We start from the raw sequence: 23677 nt of genomic DNA on the forward strand, positions 1-23677 counted from the left end.
TTGGTCAGGGGAGAATTTTACTTTAGTTGTCTCTATTCTTGGGTACAGTTTGTACATTTTGGTTAGTAAACTCTTCTCAGGGGAGCATTTTGGGTTATGTGTCTGTATTTTTGGTTTCAATAAGTACATGTTGAATGGTAGACCTTGTCAGGCAAAAATTTTGTTTTATTTGTCTAGATTCTTGGATTCAGTGTGTACATTATGGATAGTAGACATTTGTCAGGTGACAGTTTTTGTTTATTTTGTCTGGATTCTTGTTTTCAGTGTGTACATTTTGGATAGTAAACATTGTCAGGGGAGAATTTTTTTTTTGGTCTGGAATCTTGTGTTCAATAAGGACATTTTGGATAGTTTACCTTGTTAATGGGAGAATTTTGCTACATTTGTCAGTGTTCTTGAGTTCAACAAGGATATTTTGGATTGCAGACCTTTGTCAGGGTAGAATATTGTTTTATTTGTCTGGATTCTTGGGTTCAGTGTGTTCATTTTGGATAGTAGACCTTTGTCAGGTAAGAATTTTGTTTCATTTTTCAGGATTCGTGGATTCTTTGAGAACACTTTGGATAATAGACCTTAGTCAGGGAAGATTTTTGTTTTATTTGTCTGGAATCTTGGGTTCAGTGTGTACATTTTGGATAGTACATCTTTTTGGAGGAGAATATAGTTTTATTTCTCTGGATTCTTAAGTTAATAAGGACATTTTGGAAAGCAGACCTTTTTCAGGTTTGATTTTTGCTTTATTTCTTTGGATTCTTGGCTTCAATAATGACATTTTGGATAATCGACCTTTGTCAGGTGACAATTTTTGTTCTATATGTCTGGATTCTTGCGTTCAATAAAGACATTTTAGATAGTAGACCTTTGTCAAGGGAGAATTTTTTTATTTTCTAGATTCTTGGTTCAGTGTGTACATTTTGGATTGTAGACCCTGGTCATGGGAGAATTTTCTTTTATTTTTCTTGATTCTTGGATTCAATAAGGACATTTTTGATAGTAGACCTTTGTCATGGGAGAATTTTATTATATTTGTCAGGATTCTTGTGTTCAACGAGGACATTTTGTTTTGCATAGTAGACCTTTGTCAGGGGAGAATTTTGTTTTATTTGTCCCGATTCTTGGATTCAATAAGTACATTTTGGATAGTAGACATTTGTTAAGTTAAAATTTTCTTTTATTTGTCTGGATTCTTCGGTTCATTGTGTACATTTTGGATAGTAGAACTTTGTCAGGGAAAATTTTTGTTTTATTTATCTGCATTCTTAGTTTCCACAAGGACATTTTGGATAGTAGACCTTGGTCAAGGGAGAATTTTTTTTTTATTTGTCCTGGGTTCTTGGGTTTATTAAGGACATTTGGATAGTAGACCTTTATCAGGGGAGAATTTTATTTGTCTGGATTTCTGGGTTCAATAAGGACATTTTGGATATTAGACCTTTGTCAAGGAAGAATTTTGTTTTATTTGTCTGGAATCTTGGGTTCAGTGTGTACATTTTGGATAGTACATCTTTTTTTGGAGGAGAATATAGTTTTATTTCTATGGATTCTTAAGTTAATAAGGACATTTTGGAAAGCAGACCTTTTTCAGGTTTGATTTTTGCTTAATTTCTTTGGATTCTTGGCTTCAATAATGACATTTTGGATAATCGACCTTTGTCAGGTGACAATTTTTGTTTTGTTCTCTGGACTCTTGGTTTCAATGTGTACATTTGGATATTAGACATTTGTCAGGGGAAAATTTTGTTTCATTTGTCGGGATTCTTGGGTTCAATAAGGACATTTCAGATAGCAGAAATTTTTCAGGCGAGAATTTTATTATATTTTCTGTTTCTTGGTTTCAGTGTGTACATTTTGGATAGTAGCTGTTTTCACGAAAGAAATTTGTTTTCTTTGTCTGGATTCTAGTGTTAAGTATGAACATTATGGATGGTAGACCTTTGTCAGAGGAGAATTTTGTTTTATTTTCTGGATTCTTGGATTCAGTGTGCACATTTTGGAAAGTAGACCTTTGTTAGGAGAGAATTTTGTTTTATTTTTTTTCAGATTCTTGTGTTCAGTGAGTACATTTTGGAAAGAAGACCTTTGTCAGGGGCCTATTTTGTTTTATTTTTCTGGGTTCTTGTGTTCCATGAGGACATTTTTGATATTAGACCTATGTCTGGGGAGAATTTTGTTTTATTTGCCTTGATTCTTGGGTTCAGATTTTTTCATTTCGATACTCCATCTTTGTCAGGGGAGAATTCCGTTTTATTTGTCCAGATTCTTGGGTTCAATAAGGAAATTTTGGTTACTTTACCTTTGTCACCAGAGAATTTTGTTTTATTCGTCTGGTTTCGTGGGTTCAATAAGGACATTTTTGAATAGTAGACTTTTCTCAAGGGAGAATTTTGTCTGGATTCTTGGGTTGAATAAGGACATTTTGGATAATAGACCTTTGTCAGGGGAAAATTTTATTTGTCTGGAATCTTGGGTTCTGTGTGTACATTTTGGATAGTAGACCTTTTTCAGGGAAGAATTTTGTTTAATATTTCTGGATTCGTGGGTTCAATAAGAAAGTTTTGGATATTTGACCTTTCTCAGGGGAGAATTTTGTTTTATTTGTCGGGATTCTTGGGTTTAAAAAAAACATTTTGGAAAGTAGACTTTTGTCAGGGGAGAATTTTGTTTTATTTGTCTCGATTATTGGGTTCAGACTTTTTCATTTTGGATATTCCATCTTTGTCAGGGGAGAATTCAGTTTTCTTTGTCAGGATTCTTAGGTTCAAAAGGGACATTTGGTTACTTTATCTTTGTCGGCAGAGAATTTTGTTTTACTTGTCTATATTCATGTGTTCAATAAGACATTTTGAATAGTAGACCTTTGTCAGGGCGGAATTTTGTTTTATTTGTCTGGATTCTTGCATACAATAAGGTCATTTTGGATAGTAGAACTTTGTCAGAGTAGAATTTTGTTTTATTTGTCTATACTGTTGGGTTCAGTCTGTAAATTTTGGATAGTAGAACTTTCTTTTATTTGTTTGGTTTATTGGGTTCAGTGAGTTCATTTTGGATAGTAGAACTTTGTCAGGGGAGAATATTGTTTTATTTTTCTGGATTTTTGGGTCCAGTAAGGACATTTTGGATACTAGACCTTTGTTGTGGGAGAATTTTGTTTTATTTGTATGGATTCTTGGGTTCAATAAGGACATTTTCGATAGTAGAGCTTAGTCAGGGGAGAATTTTGTTTCATTTGTCTGGATTCTTGTGTTCAATAAAGATATTTTAGATAGTAGACCTTTGTCAAGGAAGAATTTTGTTTTATTTGTCCTAAAATTCTTAGGATCAATATGGACATTTTGTAGAGTAGACCTTTGTCAGGGAAGAATTTTGTTTTATTTATCTTGATTCTTGGGTTCAGTGTGGACATTTTGGATAGTAGACCTTTGATTGAGGAGAATTTTGTTTTATTTCTCTGGATTCTTGGGTTCACTGTGGAAATTTTGGAAAGCAGACCTTTGTCAGGGGAGAATTGTTTTATTTGTTTGGATTCCTTGGTTCAAGAAGCACATTTTGGATAGAAGATGTTTGTCAGGGGAGAATTTTGTTTTATTTGCCCCGATTCTTGCATTCAATAAGTACATTTTGGATAATAGACATTTGTTTAGTGAGAATTTTCTTTTATTTGGCTGGACTCTTTGGTTCATTGTGTACATTTTGGATAGTAGAACTTTGTCAGGGGAGAATTTTGGTTTATTTATCTGCATTCTTGGTTTCCACAAGGACATTTTGGATAGTAGACCTTGGTCATGGGAGAATTTTTTTTATTTGTCCTAGGTTCTTAGGTTTATTAAGGATATTTGAATAGCAGACCTTTATCAGGGGAATATTTTGTTTTATTTGTCTAGATTCTTGGATTCAGTGTGTACATTTTGGAAAGTAGACTTTTGTTAATGTTGAATTTTATTTTATTACTCTGGAACCTAGGGTACAATAAGAACTTTTTGGAAACTAGACCTTTGACAGGGGATAATTTAGTTTTATTTATCTGGATTCTTGGGTTTAATAAAGACATTTTGGATATTACACCTTTGTCAAGGGAGAATTTTCTTTTATTTGTCTGGATTCCTGGTATCAGTGTGTACATTTTGGATAGTAGACATTTATCAGAAGAGAATTTTGTTTTATTTGTCTGGATTCTTGGGTTCAATAAGGACATTTTGGATTATAGACTTTGTCAGGAGAGAATTTTGTTTTTTTTATCTTGATTCTTGGGTTCAATAATGACATTTTGGATAATCGACCTTTGTCAGGTGACAATTTTAGTTTTATATGTCTAGATTCTTGGTTTCAGTGTGTACATTTTGGATACTAGGCCTTTGTCAGGGGAGAATTTTGTTTTATTTGTCTGGATTCTTGGGTTCAATAAGGACATTTTGGATGGTTGACCTTTGTCAGTGGAGAATTTTGTTTTATTTGACGAGATTCTGTGATTGAATAAGGACATTTTTGATAGTAGACCACTGTCTGTGGAGATTTTTTTTTTTTTTACTCTTCTGGATTCTTGCGTTTCAGTGTGTACATTTCAGTTGTAGACCTTTGTCGGAGGAGAATTTTGTTTTGTTTGTGCAGATACTTGGGATCAATAAGGACATATTGGATAGTAGAGCTTTGTCAGGAGAGAAGTTTTGTTTTATTTGTCCGGATTCCTGGATTCAATTAGGACATTTAGGATAGTAGACCTTTGTTAGGGGAGACTCTCATTTTATTTTTCTGGATTCTTGGGTTCAAAAAGGACATTTGGAAAATACACCTCTGTGAGTGGAGAATTTTGTTTTGTTTGTGCAGATACTTGGGATCAATAAGGACATATTGGATAGTAGAGCTTTGTCAGGAGAGAAGTTTTGTTTTATTTGTCTGGATTCTTGCATTCAATAAGGCCATTTTAGATAATAGACCTTTGTTAGGGGAGAATTTTTGTTTTATTCATCTGGATTCTGTGTTTAATAAGGATATTTTAGATAGTAGACCTTTGTCAGGGAAGAATTTTGGTTTTATTTGTCTGGATTCTTGGGTTCAATAAGGACATTTTGGATAGTAAACCTTTGTCAGGGGAGAATTTTGTGTTTTTTTTTGGTCTGGATTCTTGGGTTCAGTGTGTATCTTTTGGATAGTACCTTTGTCAGGTGAGAATTTTCTTTTTTGTGTGTGGGATTTTTAGGCTCAGTTTCTACATTTTTGATAGTAGACCTTTGTCAGGGTAGAATTTTGTCTTATTTTTTCTGGATTCTTGGGTTCAGTGTGTACATTTTGGATAGTCGACATTTGTCAGGGGAGAATTCTGTTTTATTTGTCTGGTCTCTTAGCTTCAATAAGGACATTTTGGATAGTAGACCTTTGTCAGGGGAGATTTTTGTTTTATTTGTCTGAATTCTTGGGTTCAGTGTGTTCACTTTTTAATAGTAGACCTTTGTAAGGGGAGAATTTTATTTTTCTGGATTATCGGGTTTTATAAAAACATTTTCGCAGTAGAACTTTGTCAGGGTAGAATTTTCTTTTATTTGTCTGGATTCTTGGTTTCAGTGTGTACATTTATAGATAGTTGAAGTTGTCAGGGGAGATTTTGTTTTAATTGTCCTGATTCTTGAGTTCAATAAGGACATTTTGAGTTCTAGACGTTTGTCAGGTGAGAATTTGTTTTATTTTTCTGGATTCTTGGGTACAATAACGCCATTTTGGATAGCAGACCTTTGACAAGGGTGAATTTTGTTTTATTTTTCTGGATTCTTAGATTCAGTGTGAACATTTTCGTTGGTAGAACTTTGTCAGAGGAGAATTCTTGTTTGTTTTTCTGGATTCTTGAGTTCAATAAGGACATTTTCGAGTGTAGACCTTTGTGAGTTGAGAATTTTGTTTTATTAGTCTGGATTTATGGGTTCAATAAGGACATTTTGGATATTAGACCTTTGTCAGGGAAGAACTTTGTTTTATTTGTCTGGAATCTTGGGCTCAGTGTGTACATTTTGGATAGTACATCTTTTTTGGAGGAGAATATAGTTTTATTTCTCTGGATTCTTAAGTTAATAAGGACATTTTGGAAAGCAGACCTTTTTCAGGTTTGATTTTTGCTTAATTTCTTTGGACTCTTGGCTTCAATAATGACATTTTGGATAATCGACCTTTGTCAGGTGACAATTTTTGTTTTGTTTTCTGGATTCTTGGTTTCAATGTGTACATTTGGATACTAGACATTTGTCAGGGGAGAATTTTGTTTCATTTGTCTGGATCCTTGCGTTCAATAAGGGCATTTTAGCTAATAGAAATTTTTCAGGTGAGAATTTTATTATATTTTCTGTTTCTTGGTTTCAGTGTGTACATTTTGGATAGTAGCTGTTTTCACGAAAGAAATTTGTTTTCTTTGTCTGGATTCTAGTGTTAAGTATGTACATTATTGATGGTAGACCTTTGTCAGAGGAGAATTTTGTTTTATTTTCTGGATTCTTGGATTCAGTGTGTACATTTTGGAAAGTAGACCTTTGTTAGGAGAGAATTTTGTTTTATTTTTTTTCAGATTCTTGTGTTCAGTGAGTACATTTTGGAAAGAAGACCTTTGTCGGGGCCTATTTTGTTTTATTTTTCTGGATTCTTGTGTTCCATGAGGACATTTTTGATATTAGACCTATGTCTGGGGAGAATTTTGTTTTATTTGCCTTGATTCTTGGGTTCAGATTTTTTCATTTCGATACTCCATCTTTGTCAGGGGAGAATTCAGTTTTATTTGTCCGGATTCTTGGGTTCAATAAGGAAATTTTGGTTACTTTACCTTTGTCACCAGAGAATTTTGTTTTATTTGTCTGTTTTCGTGGGTTCAATAAGGACATTTTTGAATAGTAGACTTTTCTCAAGGGAGAATTTTGTCTGGATTCTTGGGTTGAATAAGGACATTTTGGATAATAGACCTTTGTCAGGGGAAAATTTTATTTGTCTGGAATCTTGGGTTCTGTGTGTACATTTTGGATAGTAGACCTTTTTCAGGGAAGAATTTTGTTTAATATTTCTGGATTCGTGGGTTCAATAAGAAAGTTTTGGATATTTGACCTTTCTCAGGGGAGAATTTTGTTTTATTTGTCTCAATTATTGGGTTCAGATTTTTTCATTTTGGATATTCCATCTTTGTCAGGGGAGAATTCAGTTTTCTTTGTCAGGATTCTTAGGTTCAAAAGGGACATTTGGTTACTTTATCTTTGTCGGCAGAGGATTTTGTTTTATTTGTCTGGATTCATGTGTTCAATAAGACATTTTGAATAGTAGATCTTTGTCAGGGCAGAATTTTGTTTTATTTGTCTGGATTCTTGGGTACAATAAGGTCAATTTGGATAGTAGAACTTTGTCAGAGAAGAATTTTGCTTTATTTGTCTATACTGTTGGGTTCAGTCTGTAAATTTTGGACAGTAGAACTTTCTTTTATTTGTCTGGATTCTTGGGTTCAGTGAGTTCATTTTGGATAGTAGAACTTTGTCAGGGGAGAATATTGTTTTATTTTTCTGGATTCTTGGGTCCAGTAAGGACATTTTGGATACTAGACCTTTGTTGTGGGAGAATTTTGTTTTATTTGTATGGATTCTTGGGTTCAATAAGGACATTTTTGGTAGTAGAGCTTAGTCAGGGGAGAATTTTGTTTCATTTGTCTGGATTCTTGTGTTCAATAAAGATATTTTAGATAGTAGACCTTTGTCAAAGAAGAATTTTGTTTTATTTGCCCTAAAATTCTTAGGATCAATATGGACATTTTGTAGAGTAGACCTTTGTCAGGGAAGAATTTTGTTTTATTTATCTTGATTCTTGGGTTCAGTGTGGACATTTTGGATAGTAGACCTTTGATTGAGGAGAATATTGTTTTATTTCTCTGGATTCTTGGGTTCACTGTGGAAATTTTGGAAAGCAGACCTTTGTCAGGGGAGAATTGTTTTATTTGTTTGGATTCTTGGGTTCAAGAAGCACATTTTGGATAGAAGATGTTTGTCAGGGGAGAATTTTGTTTTATTTGCCCCGATTCTTGCATTCAATAAGTACATTTTGGATAATAGACATTTGTTAAGTGAGAATTTTCTTTTATTTGTCTGGACTCTTTGGTTCATTGTGTACATTTTGGATAGTAGAACTTTGTCAGGGGAGAATTTTGGTTTATTTATCTGCATTCTTGGTTTCCACAAGGACATTTGGGACAGTAGATCTTGGTCATGGGAGAATTTTTTTTTTGTCCTGGGTTCTTGGGTTTATTAAGGACATTTTGATAGTAGACCTTTATCAGGGGATTATTCTGTTTTATTTGTCTAGATTCTTGGATTCAGTTTGTACGTTTTGGAAAGTAGACTTTTGTTAACGTTGAATTTTATTTTATTACTCTGGAACCTAGGGTATAATAAGAACTTTTTGGAAACTAGACCTTTGACAGGGGATAATTTAGTTTTATTTATCTGGATTCTTGGGTTCAATAAGGGCATTTTGGATATTACACCTTTGTCAAGGGAGAATTTTCTTTTATTTGTCTGGATTCCTGGTATCAGTGTGGACAATTTGGATAGCAGACTTTGTCAGGTGAGAATTTTATTTGTCGGGATTCTTGTGTTCAATATGAACATTTTGGATAGCAGACATTTCTCAGGTGAGAATTTTGTTTCATTTGTCTGGATTCTTGTGTTCAGTGTGGACATTTTGGATAGTAGACCTTTGTCAGGGGAGAATTTTGTTTTATTTGTCTGGAAATCCTGGATTCTTTGTGAACACTTTCATTGGTAGACCTTTGTCAGAGGAGAATTCTGGTTTGTTTTTCTGGATTCTTGGGTTCTATAAGGACATTTTGGATAGTAGACCTTTGTCCAGGGTTCATTTTGGTTTTTTTGTCCAGATTATTGGGTTCAATAAAGATATTTGGACCGTAGACCTTAGTCAGGGAAGAATTTTGTTTTATTTGTTTGGATTTTTGCATTCAACAAGGACAGTGTTCAATAAGGACATTTTAGGTAGTAGACCATTGTGGTAGGAAAATTTTGTTTTATTTGTCTGGATTTTTGGTTTCAGTGTGTACATTTTGGATCATGGATCTCTTTCAGGTGAGACTTCAGTTTTATTTTCTGGATTCTTGGCTTCAGTAAGCACACTAAGGGTAGTAGACCTTTGTCCAGGGATCATTTTGTTTTATTTGTCCGGATTCTTGGGTTCAATAAAGACATTTTGGATAATCAACCTTTGTCAGGTGACAATTTTAGTTTTATATGTCTAGATTCTTGGTTTCAATGTGTACATTTGGATACTAGACATTTGTCAGGGGAGAATTTTGTTTCATTTGTCGGGATTCTTGGGTTCAATAAGGACATTTTAGATAGTAGAAATTTTTCAGGCGAGAATTTTATTATATTTTCTGTTTCTGGGTTTCAGTGTGTACATTTTGGATAGTAGCTGTTTTCACGAAAGAAATTTGTTTTCTTTGTCTGGATTCTAGTGTTAAGTATGTACATTATGGATGGTAGACCTTTGTCAGAGGAGAATTTTGTTTTATTTTCTGGATTCTTGGATTCAGTGTGTACATTTTGGAAAGTAGACCTTTGTTAGGAGAGAATTTTGTTTTATTTTTTTTCAGATTCTTGTGTTCAGTGAGTACATTTTGGAAAGAAGACCTTTGTCAGGGGCCTATTTTGTTTTATTTTTCTGGGTTCTTGTGTTCCATGAGGACATTTTTGATATTAGACCTATGTCTGGGGAGAATTTTGTTTTATTTGCCTTGATTCTTGGGTTCAGATTTTTTCATTTCGATACTCCATCTTTGTCAGGGGAGAATTCAGTTTTATTTGTCCGGATTCTTGGGTTCAATAAGGAAATTTTGGTTACTTTCCCTTTGTCATCAGAGAATTTTGTTTTATTTGTCTGGTTTCGTGGGTTCAATAAGGACATTTTTGAATAGAAGACTTTTCTCAAGGGAGAATTTTGTCTGGATTCTTGGGTTGAATAAGGACATTTTGGATAATAGACCTTTGTCAGGGGAAAATTTTATTTGTCTGGAATCTTGGGTTCTGTGTGTACATTTTGGATAGTAGACCATTTTCAGGGAAGAATTTTGTTTAATATTTCTGGATTCGTGGGTTCAATAAGAAAGTTTTGGATATTTGACCTTTCTCAGGGGAGAATTTTGTTTTATTTGTCTGGATTCTTGGGTTTAAAAAAACATTTTGGAAAGTAGACTTTTGTCAGGGGAGAATTTTGTTTTATTTGTCTCGATTATTGGGTTCAGACTTTTTCATTTTGGATATTCCATCTTTGTCAGGGGAGAATTCAGTTTTCTTTGTCAGGATTCTTAGGTTCAAAAGGGACATTTGGTTACTTTTTCTTTGTCGGCAGAGAATTTTGTTTTATTTGTCTGGATTCATGTGTTCAATAAGACATTTTGAATAGTAGACCTTTGTCAGGGCAGAATTTTGTTTTATCTGTCTGGATTCTTGGGTACAATAAGGTCATTTTTGATAGTAGAACTTTGTCAGAGTAGAATTTTGTTTTATTTGTTTATACTGTTGGGTTCAGTCTGTAAATTTTGGATAGTAGAACTTTCTTTTATTTTTCTGAATTATTGGGTTCAGTGAGTTTATTTTGGATAGTAGAACTTTGTCAGGGGAGAATATTGTTTTATTTTTCTGGATTCTTGGGTCCAGTAAGGACATTTTGAATACTAGACCTTTGTTGTGGGAGAATTTTGTTTTATTTGTATGGATTCTTGGGTTCAATAACGACATTTTGGGTAGTAGACATTTGTCAGGGGAGAAATTTGTTTTATTTGTCCAGATTCTTGGGTTTAATATGTACATTTTGGATAGTAGATTTATGTCAGGTTAGAATTTTGTTTTATTTGTATTGATTCTTAGGTTCAATTAGGACATTTTCGATAGTAGAGCTTAGTCAGGGGAGAATTCTGTTTCATTTTTCTGGATTCTTGCGTTCAATAAAGACATTTTAGATAGTAGACCTTTGTCAAGGGCGAATTTCTTTTATTTTCTAGATTCTTTGTTCAGTGTGTACATTTTGGATTGTAGACCCTTGTCATGGGAGAATTTTCTTTTGTTTGTCTTGATTCTTGGATTCAATAGGATATTTTGGATAGTATACCTTTGTCAAGGAAGAATTTTGTTTTATTTGTCCTAAAATTCTTAGTATCAACATGGACATTTTGTAGAGTAGACCTTTGTTGGGGGAGAATTTTGTTTTATTTATCTTGATTCTTGGATTCAGTGTGGAAATTTTGGATAGCAGACCTTTGTCAGGGGAGAATTGTTTTATTTATCTTGATTCTTGGGTTCAGTGTGGACATTTTGGATAGTAGACCTTTGATTGAGGAGAATATTCTGAATCCAAGAATCTAGACAAATAAAACAGAATAATCCCCCGATAAAGGTCTACTATCAAAATGTCCTTAATATACCCAAGAACCCAGGACAAATAAAAAAAATTCTCCCATGACCAAGATCTACTATCCAAAATGTCCTTGTGGAAACCAAGAATGCAGAAACCAAGAATGTTTTATTTCTCTGCATTCTTGGGTTCACTGTGGAAATTTTGGAAAGCAGACCTTTGTCAGGAGAGAATTGTTTTATTTGTTTGGATTCTTGGGTTCAATAAGCACATTTTGGATAGAAGATGTTTGTCAGGGGAGAATTTTGTTTTATTTGCCCCGATTCTTGCATTCAATAAGTACATTTTGGATAATAGACATTTGTTAAGTGAGAATTTTCTTTTATTTGTCTGGACTCTTTGGTTCATTGTGTACATTTTGGATAGTAGAACTTTGTCAGGGGAGAATTTTGGTTTATTTATCTGCATTCTTTGTTTCCACAAGGACATTTGGGATAGTAGATCTTGGTCAAGGGAGAATTTTTTTTTTATTTGTCCTGGGTTCTTGGGTTTATTAAGGACATTTGAATAGTAGACCTTTATCAGGGGAATATTCTGTTTTATTTGTCTAGATTCTTGGATTCAGTGTGTACATTTTGGAAAGTAGACTATTGTTAATGTTGAATTTTATTTTATTACTCTGGAACCTAGGGTGTAATAAGAACTTTTTGGAAACTAGACCTTTGACAGGGGATAATTTAGTTTTATTTATCTGGATTCTTGGGTTCAATAAGGGCATTTTGGATATTACACCTTTGTCAAGGGAGAATTTTCTTTTATTTGTCTGGATTCCTGGTATCAGTGTGGACATTTTGGATAGTAGACTTTGTCAGGTGAGAATTTTCTTTTATTTGTCGGGATTCTTGTGTTCAATAAGAACATTTTGGATAGCAGACGTTTCTCAGGTGAGAATTTTGTTTCATTTGTCTGGATTCTTGTGTTCAGTGTGAACATTTTAGAAAGTAGACCTTTGTCAGGGGAGAATTTAATTTTATTTATCTGGATTCTTTAATTCAATTAGGACATTTGGGATAGTAGATCTTTGTCAGGGAAGATTTTTGGTTTATTCGTCTGGATTTTTGGGTTCAATAAGGACATTTTGAATATTAGACTTTTGTCAGGGGAGAATTTTGTTCTATTTTCTAGATTCTTGGGTTCGGTGTGGACATTTTGGATAGTGGATCTTTTTCAGACGGGACTTTTGTTTTATTTCTCTGGAATCTTGACTGCAATAAGGACATTTTGGATAGTAGACCTTTGTCAGGGAAGAACTTTGTTTTATTTGTCTGGATCCTTGAGGTCAGTGTGTACATTTTGATAGTAGACCTTTGTCAGGGGAGAATTTTCTTTTATTTGTCTGGATTCGTGGGTTAAATAAGCACATTTCGGATAGAAGACCTTTGTCAGGGGAGAATTTTGTTTTATTTGCCCAGATTCGTGGGTTCAATGTGTACTTTTGGATAGTCAACCTTCGTATGATGAGAATTTTGTTTTATTTTTCTGGATTCTTGGGTTCAGTCTGGACATTTTGGATAGTAGACCTTTGTCAGGGGAGAATATTGTTTTATATGTGTGGATTCTTGGGTTCAATAAGCACATTTTGGCTTGAAGACCTTTGTCAGGGGAGAATTTTATTTTATTTGTCTGGATTATTGGGATCAGTGTGTACATGTTCAATAGTAGACATTTGTCAGATGAGAATTTTGTTTTATTTGTCTGGATTCTTGGATCAATAAGGACATTTTCCATAGTAGACCTTTGTCAGGGGAGAAATTTGTTTATTTGTCTGGATTCTTGGGTTCAAAAAGGAAATTTTGGATAGTAGACCTTTGCTGTGGGATGTATGGCAAATGTGTTGCTTATTAATCAATAAAACACTGATTGGCCGTTGGCTAGGCAGGAAGTATAGGCGGAGCAAGGAGGAGAATAAAGCTGGGAAGTGGAAGGCTGAGTCAGAGAGACACTGCCAGCCGCCACAATGACAAACAGCATGTGAAGATGCCGGTAAGCCACGAGCCATGTGGCAAGGCATAGATTAATGGAAATGGATTAATTTAAGCTGTAAGAACAGTTAGCAAGAAGCCTGCCACGGCCATACAGTTTGTAAGCAATATAAGTCTCTGTGTTTACTTGGTCAGGTCTGAGTGGCTGGGGGACTGGCAGGTGAAAGAGATTTGTCCTGACTGTGGGCCAAGCAGGAAAACTCTAGCTACAAATGGCATCCAATGTGGTGGCAAGAGTTTCCACCTAAAAACTGAGAAAAAAGATTCTAAAACGGAGCTAAAAACAGCTTCCTAATTGTCTCTCTCAAATGAGTGGCAGCTGCTGGTTTCAGCTACTGGTGGGTTCCTGGCATGTGCGCTCCACCTGCAGTATGGCGGGAATCAGGCCTCTGCAAGTGGCACATTAAGCTGCGTGGTGGATTTAGCCTTTGCAGGTACAAAACAAAAAAAGAGGTTTTGGGGCTACACGCTGCTTGGATAAAAGCATAGACCCACGATAGCTCCCAGAGCTGGCGGTAAACGTAGCCATGTTGGGAAGCTGAGGTGGGCGGAGCCAGCAGCCACAGCTGCTGCAGTTTAAGGCAAGAGATTCACAATAAGATTCAGATGTAATAGTTTACAATGTGTGTAAAAGATACGTAGGCTTGAAAGAGACAAAAAAGGTGATATATAGAGTTATAGAAACAAATACATAGTTAAAAAAAAAATAAAGTCATTAAAGAGACAGTAAAGGTAGTATAAAAAATAAGCCACGTAAAAATGGATATTACACAGAGAATCTGGATTGTGTTGTCTTTGGGATTTTTAACTGCAGAAAAACATTTGATTGTAAAAGCTGTTGAGTTATGCCAAAATGTATATTTTAAAGATACCTTGACTTTAAAATTTGGATATAAAGATATGTTGCTTTGGAAAGGAGACTCTGCTTTTGTTCCCACAGAAAGCCAGAGGCTATGGATTTGTTCCAGATTAAGATACATCAGGTTTGACCAGCCAAGACCCCCTGAAAGATCTCCGATGACACCATGGCCCAGATGATCCAACATCCAGAATGGTTTGAAGGCATCTGGCTCAGACGATACAGCCTCATGGACTATTCCATAATTCTAAAATTTTCTTTGTTTCCCCATAAGATACAGCGCCCCCTTCCAGCAGGAAGTAGTAAGAGAAGCTACGCCCAAATTCCCAAATTATATGTAATTTTACTTTGTTAAGGTTAAAACCTTCCTTTTTGAAAAAAAAAAGGGGGAAGTGCTGTGGGATGTATGGCAAATGTGTTGCTAATTAATCAATAAAACACTGATTGGCCGTTGGCTAGGCAGGAAGTATAGGCGGGGCAAAGAGGAGAATAAAGCTGGGAAGTGGAAGGCTGAGTCAGAGAGACACTGCCAGCCGCCACGCTTGTGAAGATGCCGGTAAGCCACGAGCCATGTGGCAAGGTATAGATTAATGGAAATGGATTAATTTGAGCTGTAGTTAGCAAGAAGCCTGCCACAGCCATACAGTTTGAAAGCAACATAAGTCTCTGTGTTTACTTGGTCGGGTCTGAGAGGCTGTGGGACTGGCAGGTGAAAGAGATATATCCTGACTGTGGGCCAGGCAGGAAAACTCTAGCTACAGATGATCTGACCTTAGAGTACTGGCAATAGTCGAGAGAGTGCCTGAGCTGGCCTACTCAGTGACTGGATGGATAAATACCCTAACAATCATCATAGAACCTTCATGCAGTGACTCATGAAAGCAGATCAACAGATCCACAGCCAGGTGCCAGGCCAATTTCCAGGTGTCCTATTGATGAGAGAGACAAAGTATTCTATGACCATGATGGAAAAAAATTACAGAGACAACTTGCCAAAGTAGTGTAAATGCATGAATGGTGGTCCAAAAGCTGAGGAGACCCCATGTTACTGGACTAGGCCCTCTTCATAGGTGAGACAGTTGTTTAGGTTGAATTGTTTAGGGGGCACCCAGGCAGTGGGATCAGTACCTGTCCCTAGTGCATTAACCAGCTTTTTAGAGCCTAGTTCCTATGGTGACACACTTTGAGAAGCCATGGTGTAGGGAGGAGGGGCTTGGACCTGCTTCAACTGAATGAATTAGGCTCTGCTGACTCCCCATGGGAGACCTTGCCTTGGAGGAGGTAGGAATGGGGTTGGGTTGGGTTGAAGGCTGGGAGGTGGGAGAAGGGAGGACAGGGAAATCTGTGGTTGGGATGTAAAATGAATAGAAAATCTCTCAATAATAAAAAAAAAAGAAAACTAAAAAAATCTTAGTGCCATTACATTATCTGGCATCTCTGGAAAATTCCCTTACAGGGCAATACTTCAATAGGATGTGCCAAATGAATAACTGATGGGGAAAGGAACATGCTCAGAACTTCAAATATATATATACATACATATATATATGTATGTATGTATGTATATATATAATGAAGCTATGATATAAGATAAACAACTGATTGCTGATTATCCTACTTTATTACATTTCTACCAGACACATGAAAATATCTCTTTGAATACACACATAAAATTTTTAATGTTTCTTATATTCTTTTCTATTAAGCATTTTAAAATTAACATTGTTGTGTTGACAAAACAGCACACATTGGGAGTAGATTATCTACTCCTGGACTTGTACACTAGAGGTAGACACATGAGGATCATGAGTTCAAATGTTTCCTTGAATCATTACTGAAATCTATACCAGGCTTAATGTAAACAACATTATCTTAAGAGAACTTGTGAAAACATGAAATCAAAATCAAACACCACAACCCACTACCCATTTCACAGAACATCTTACTAGGAAAGTATGATCATACACTGCCTGACGTTTAAATAAACAATAGACTACTAAGTTGATGGATTTTTCATTTTATGTATTACAGCAGAAAAATACATATCACTAAGTAAAAACACAATGGAAGATGAACAAAAGCCACAGAAGGAATATAAAGACCACAAAAGTAAATTTAACTAAAATGAATTTGCCACACATATAGCACACTTTGGTATCTACCTCAAATGTTTCAAAATAGAAATGAAAATGCATTGATCTCCACCATCAGTCTTGACTAAACATACCAACTAATTTACTTCCTTCAAGGCTATAATGAAAAGAAAATGAAGTAAGATCTTTTTCTTTAAGCTGAAGACAACTGTGATATCTAAAATCTGTACCAAATTGTTTACATGAATAAAATTTTTCTTGTGTATGAGTTTGTCCCTATTTCCTGATTTTAATATGATATAAATAGGCTTTAAAGTATTTTCATGGCTAGAGACATGGTTGGGCAGTTAAGGAAGGTTCATTCCCAGGAATAAGATTTGATTTTGACAACTTCTTTTAGTTCTTGCTACAAGAAGATTCAAGAGCCTAACATTTTCTGAAACTACCATGCAAATTCACATACCTTCAAAACATGTACTGACATCACATTATTAAAACTGAAACAACTCTTTAAAAAACAATTTTTCACTAATGAAACTTTTTCATTTGTAAGCATGCATTCCTATAACACAGGTATTGAGACATTTAAAGGTTTACAGAGATTTTCTTCATTGTGATATGAGGGTTTGTTGCTAGCCTTATTGCACCTTGTTATGATGTGTTTGGTTGATATCCCTGGGAGGCCTACTATTTTCTGAAGGAAAACAGAGTATCATTGGATTTGGAGGAATGAGGATTTCAGGGTGGTGACTAGAAGGAGTGGAGAAAGGGGAAGGAAGCTGCAAGTTAGGATGTACTGTATGAGAGAAGAATAAATACCAAGAGAAAAAGAAAAAGGGAAATGCATTTAATCTTAGTACAATGATCCTCATAGTCTATAACAGCCCCAAACAGCTCAAATGTTCAGTTTCTTTTGACACTCAAGATAATCTCTTGCCTGTCACATCTAGTACAAATTAAGAGACAAGGATTTCCAACAAATAATAGCACAGTATATATTCCCATTCAGGAAAAAAGGAATGTGACTGTGTTCCTGGAACCAACACAAACAGACATCCCTGGCTCATGTGCATATCACACCAGCCAGAAGATTAGGTAGCCAGGCCACCAGCCCATGAAAATTTCACCATCCACATATTTCCACACACACACACACAATCCTCCACCAACCCTACAGCTGCCACTCCCAAATCCATATCCCCAACCCCAAATTGGATGGATATCCTCTGCTCAAAGGCAGGCCACACCAGCCAGAAGAACAGGTAGACAACCTGAGGTAAAGATGCCCTGTTGGGCCAGAGGCCATGCCAGCCACCAGAAATCCAAAAAAGCTGCTCACTTTTGGACATCCTGCAGTCTTTCAGTAATCCCCTAACAATATCCTCAATCCCACTTTTCTCTTCATCTCCGTGTTGTTGCCTCCAACTTGGGTTGAATCCTTTCTCTAACAAAGAACCCACAATCTGCCAGATGTCTACGTAGGCCACCTGCCCATAGACCTCCCCTACTTTCTCAATGCCCCCTCAACCCTATCTCCAAACTTCCTCTTCTCCTCCCTTTGGTCATCCCCAAACTTGGGCAGATACTCTCTGCTGGAACAAAGGCAACACTGCAAGATTTCAAGGCCCCACTTGAGATGAGAACCCCTGTTCAATCATAGACCACAAAGAAGAGAAGAACAAAGAACAAATAGAAATGAAGGAATAAAACACCCATCCAAAAAAAGACAAACTGAGAAATCAGCACTCAAAGCCACAATCACCTCAAATCCAGATACCTGGACACCAGAATAAGAACATAATCAAAAACAGCTGGAGTAATTTTTCACTACCAGATTCCTGCCATCTTACTACAGCAAGCCCTGGACAATCCATCACAGGTAAAGGACAATTAAGACAAACATTATAAAGATGATGGGAGTTCTTAACGAGGAAGTGAATTGAATCCCTTTAAAGAAAGTAGAGAAAGGATAAATGTATATAGGAAAAAATTAACAAATCCCTTAAAGAAAGCCAAAGACAAAAAAACGATTTATGGTAATGAATGACCTCTTCAAGACCTGATAATGGAAATAGAAGCAATTAAAAAATGCAAACTGAAGAAATTCTAGAAATGAAAATCTTGGTATTCAAGAAGGAACAACAGAGGCAAGCTTCACTAAAGATTACAAAACATGGAATGAGAATTTCAGGCTTTAAAGATATGATAGAAAATATGCCTATATTGATGAAAGAAAGTGCTAAATTGAAAGATTTCCTGAAACATAAGATCCAGGAAATGTGGAACACTATTAAAAGACCAAACCTTAGAATAATAGGAATAGAAGGAGGAAACTCTCAGCTCAAATCCCAGAAATGATTATCAAACAAATTTTTCTAACTACAAGGACAGAAGAGAACACAGCCCAGAGAATCTACTAAGCAGACCTCACAGAGGCTCACAGAGACGGAAAATGCATTTACTACCTGCATGTGTCCACACCTATTCCCCTGCATATGTGTTACCATTGTATAGCTTGATGTTTTTGTCCAACTCCTAACAGTAGAAGTGGGTGGTGTGTCTCTGACTTCTTTGCCTGCTCTTGACATTCTGTAACTCCTACTAGCTTGCTTCATCCAGCCTTGATATGAGGGTCCCTCCCTACTCTTATTGTCACTTGTTATGCAGGGTTTGGTTGATAACCCTGGAAAGCTGCTCTATTCTGAAAGGAAATGGAGGAAGTGTGGATCTGGTGAAGAGGAGAACAATGGACAGGATTGGAGAAGTGGTGGGAGGGAAAACTGCAGTTGGGATGTATTGGATGACAGAAGAATAAATAAAAATAAAAAAGAAAGATTGAAATGTGGACACAGTGTGGAAAGACAACAAATCCTGTAAATCTCTTTCAGACAGGTGCAGCTTCATTCTCAAAGGGCTTACATAGCTCTTTCCATGAAATGTTTTTATATGTCTCTGGCTTGGCACTTCTACTCCTTTTTGTATCAAAAATGATAGACAGAGACAAAGAAGCAGAGAGACACAGAGAAGAGAGAGAAACACAGAAAGGGAGGAGCTCCCCAAAACCTCACTGAACTGGAACTCACAATGTCCCCCAAACTGTTACAAGGCTCTGTATTAATTAAGTGTAGCTCTCCCTCACAAAATGACACTTTCCCAAAGTCCCTATTACCTACCAATATCTGTGTTAAATCCATAGTAAAAGTCTCTTTTTAATCCACATCTGGTCACATGAAGCAGAAGCTGGTGGGTCTCTTCAAGTTCCAGGCCTAGCCTATCTACTACTTAGTGAGTTCAAGGCAAGACAGGGTTAGAATGTGAGACCGAGTCTCAAAACAGATGCACTCAAAAATCTCTACTCAATAAAATTCAGGGCTGTTAAAAAGGTTTGACAAATAAAGTACTCACCTTGCAACTATCACTTTACTTCTGTCTTATAAAACAGTTACCACATGCATGCTTCTAATCCAGTAATTTTAAGGCAAAATAAAAGACAGACAGAAGAAATCTTGCAAGTTTATTTACATGTGGTAGTAAACTAAGGACCCTGTCTCAATCATGCTGAAGGGAAAGGACCAAGAAGCAAAATGTTCTCTGACTATTATAACTAAACCACAAAACACATGCATGCCTATCCACACATAAATTAGCACACAGATAAAAACTGTCATAAGCAAATAAATAATAAAATTACAATTGGATGATGTGGCACATAACTTTTATTCCAATAATTGGGCAGCAGAGGTAGGCAGAGTTTTGGGAGTTTGGGGCCAACCTCATCTATATTCTGAGTTCAAGGACAGCTAGAGACACATGGAGGAACCCTGTCTCAAAATAAAATTTCAATTCTGATTTGTATTGTCTCATCCTGAAATCATTTTCCAAAATGAATTGAAGTGTCCCAGTTTCATCACAGCAGGGGTCTCATGGTTCTGGACAATATCTCTTAAAGTAATTTCAGGTATCAGCCACTGGTCCCTGTCAAATCATTCTCAGAAATAAATATAGCTTAGTATGGTAGCAGAGCCAAGCAGTTCTCCTTGAATTCAAGACATTTTGGTCTCTGAAGGGAATATGAAAGTAAGACATTCATAAATAACACACAGAAACAGACACACACACAAACACACACACCCACACACAAATATTGCTGAATATACTTTGCTTTGTTGTTTGAGACAAGATCTCAATAAGCATAATCCTCACACTGTATAGTTTAATGGATAATATATATTGAATATTTTAAAACAAACCCCAGAAAACATTTCATTCTATACCATTGGCCCATTATTCAAAGAATGAAAGTTTTCTGAACAGGAGGGACCTTTCAAACAATGGTCTTTATATTTCCTTAAACTTCAGTACATCTGAAAGTGGGAGAAAATTTATACTGTTTCATTCCTAGGTTGTTTCTGCTCCATCCAATCATTCTATGAAAGTAATATTCATCTTTCCTTGAACTTCTTCTAATTTAGAAACATTTTAACTAATTTATTTGTTAATTGAGGTATTCCCAGATTTTGTTTTAATGGTAAGACTCCAACTGTGGAGGCTGAAACGATGCCTATAAAAGTAAATATTGTAGCTACCAGTTACCAAATGAATTTTTAAGAATATTTTTATAAAATAGTTGGAAATTTTCCAAGTATTGTATTGAAATTTTTGGAATATTCCTCTATTTTTAATTTTACTGGAATCAAATTAGAAGGAGATTGTGAATAAACAATTTTACTATTATTTAGTAGGCTATCAACACTTTGAGTTAAATACCTGTTGTTGTATGCAAGATGAAATAAAGCATGACTATAGTGGATTACTAGGATTTCAATTAATACAACATGAAGAGAAATCACATAAGCCTATAGATAATATGATTCTATCAAAAAAGTGAAATTAGCAGAGTTTCTCAAAAGTGTTTCCTCCCTAAAGTCTAATGAATCATGTACTGCCTAAGTTAGGGTTTCTATTGTTGTGAAGAGACACCATGAACATGGCAACTCTAACAAAGGAAAAATATTTAATTGGCATAGCTTACATTTTTAGAGGTTTAGTCCATTATCATCATGGTGAACATAGCAGCATGTAGGCAGACAATGTGCTGGAGGAGTTGGGCATTTACACTGTGACCTACAGGTAATCTGGGAGACTGGACATGGTTTAAACATATATGAGATCTCAAAGCCCACCTCCACAGTGACACACTTCCTCCAACAAAGCCACACTCTCTAATAGTGCCAATCCCTATGAGCTTATGGGGGAAAATTCCATCCAGACTACCATAGGTACTAAGTAATAATGTTCACAAAGAAGTATGATATGTTCAGTGTGAGAAAACAATGAACCCATTCTATTGAGAAAGACTAAAAGTATAAGTTTGCTTCTATACCATAATTTATTAGACCATGAAAATTTTGGTAGGGCCCACCTAATTCCCCATGATAGATTAAGTGAAGTATTCAGCTCATATTTAACCCAATGTGGGAATAATGACAAGGTTGCTCCTTGTCCTCAAAGGGATCATGGAGTCTAGTTGTGCACTTCTTCAATATCAATTATGTTTCTTGAGATGACTGTTTTGATAACTTTGCTGCCATAAACTTTTACAAGTTAAACCTTTATTTTTCCCAATTTTAGGTACATAATGAAAATCTATACCATTTTTAATTCCAAGGAATCCTGGTGTATTACTTGTTATTCAAGGTCAAATGTATATGTGAATCAGAAGCCTAATTGGAATGAGCATCATAAGAAAGTGTTTTAGACAAGTAAAAATAGGTTAGTGAGTATCTTCACTACACCCAAAGCTGTATCTGATAAGTAGAACCCAGTGACATCACTCACTCAAGACAATCAGAAACAGTTTCAGAACACCATGCCACACACTGGACACTATATAAACAGAAATTAAGAGCAATGCTCTGCTCTGTTCATCTGTAGAGACAGCACCCTGATCTATTCGTCATCTGGAAAGTCTCTCCCAAGATCTTGACCATCAAAACAGATGTCTGTTAGACACTGGACCTAACTTGCAGCAAACATACTTAGAACAGATTAGCAGCCTTGAGGAAGGAGTCTTAGGACCTTCGTTAGGAATCGGGGGTGTGAACTTTGTGTGATGACCATCAGCATCATAAAATATAACTTTTGTCACACTAACTACAAATATCTACCTTCTTGCTCATGACATTACTCTTTCCCCCACTTCCTCTCCAGCGTTTGTTGTCAGCTGTTTGGCAGGTCTAGGCCATTCTTACTGGAATTACCACAACTCTTTTAAACAGACCAAAACCACAATGTATAAAAACAGCAATAATTTGTAATATCAACAAGCTCCATAATTCTGATAGTAGCCAACATAATAAGAGTTTTAAATAAAACATAACAAATGCCTCAAAACAACAGTTATGAATTTATTTACCTTATAACATTTCCAGTTTTACCAAGGAGCTCACCTATGAGGATCACCCATGCTGTCTCAGGAACATTCCAAGAGTCTAGAAATTTATGAAGTCTCATAAGTCTCAGAAGGCCATGGAGGACCCCTTGGAAAGCTCTGCAAAGCAGCAGGGAACCAGGAAGGCATTTGGACTCAAAGAAGGGTCTAAAGAGTGGCTTAGAGGGTCTAGCATCAGAAGGAAACCTGGTGGCAGGAAAGTCCTTAAAACGGGTGTGTGGACACTTGCCTCACTTTTCCTGTATCAGGTTCTCACTTATATGACCATGGCAAGCTTTTCCTGGGTTATTCCCTGCATCCTACGAGTCCTAACAGCTGTAGCAGCAGCACTATGACTTCCACCTCTCTGGGTTTCAGCAGCAGCATTGATTGACTCCTTGCCAGGCTCAATTCAGGTCCTGGAGATCTCCAGGGACTAGTTCCAGGGCTGCAAATGATCAAAGCTGCAAATGATGACACTCCATGAAGACCTCCTTCAGGTCCACAGATGTTTGAGATAGGCAACACAAGAGCTGGGTTGGTACAGAGGGCCTGTGAGCTTGTGCAGCCCTGCCTTCTGGCCTCCTTGAGTCAAGCCCGCAAATCAACTACTAAACACACCCTCTCCCTGAGGCAAACTCAACAGAAATTCCTCCAGTCCTCTCCTCACAAGCACAGCAATCTCCAGATGCACTCTCAGTAAGTCTCTCACAGACACACCCACACAACAAGCTCACAGAAATTACCCCCTCCCTGGAAAGGTCCTTTCAGACATTCTTTTAGTGGACCCTGAAATCCTATGGTCACCTCAGTTTTGAAGGAAGAGGAAGAATGAGGAGTGCTTGGCAGATAAACTGGAAAGCTGCTCTAAGATCAAGGCCAG

Source organism: Peromyscus eremicus, unplaced genomic scaffold (assembly GCF_949786415.1).
Source record: "Peromyscus eremicus unplaced genomic scaffold, PerEre_H2_v1 PerEre#2#unplaced_92, whole genome shotgun sequence".
Classification (NCBI taxonomy): domain Eukaryota; kingdom Metazoa; phylum Chordata; class Mammalia; order Rodentia; family Cricetidae; genus Peromyscus; species Peromyscus eremicus.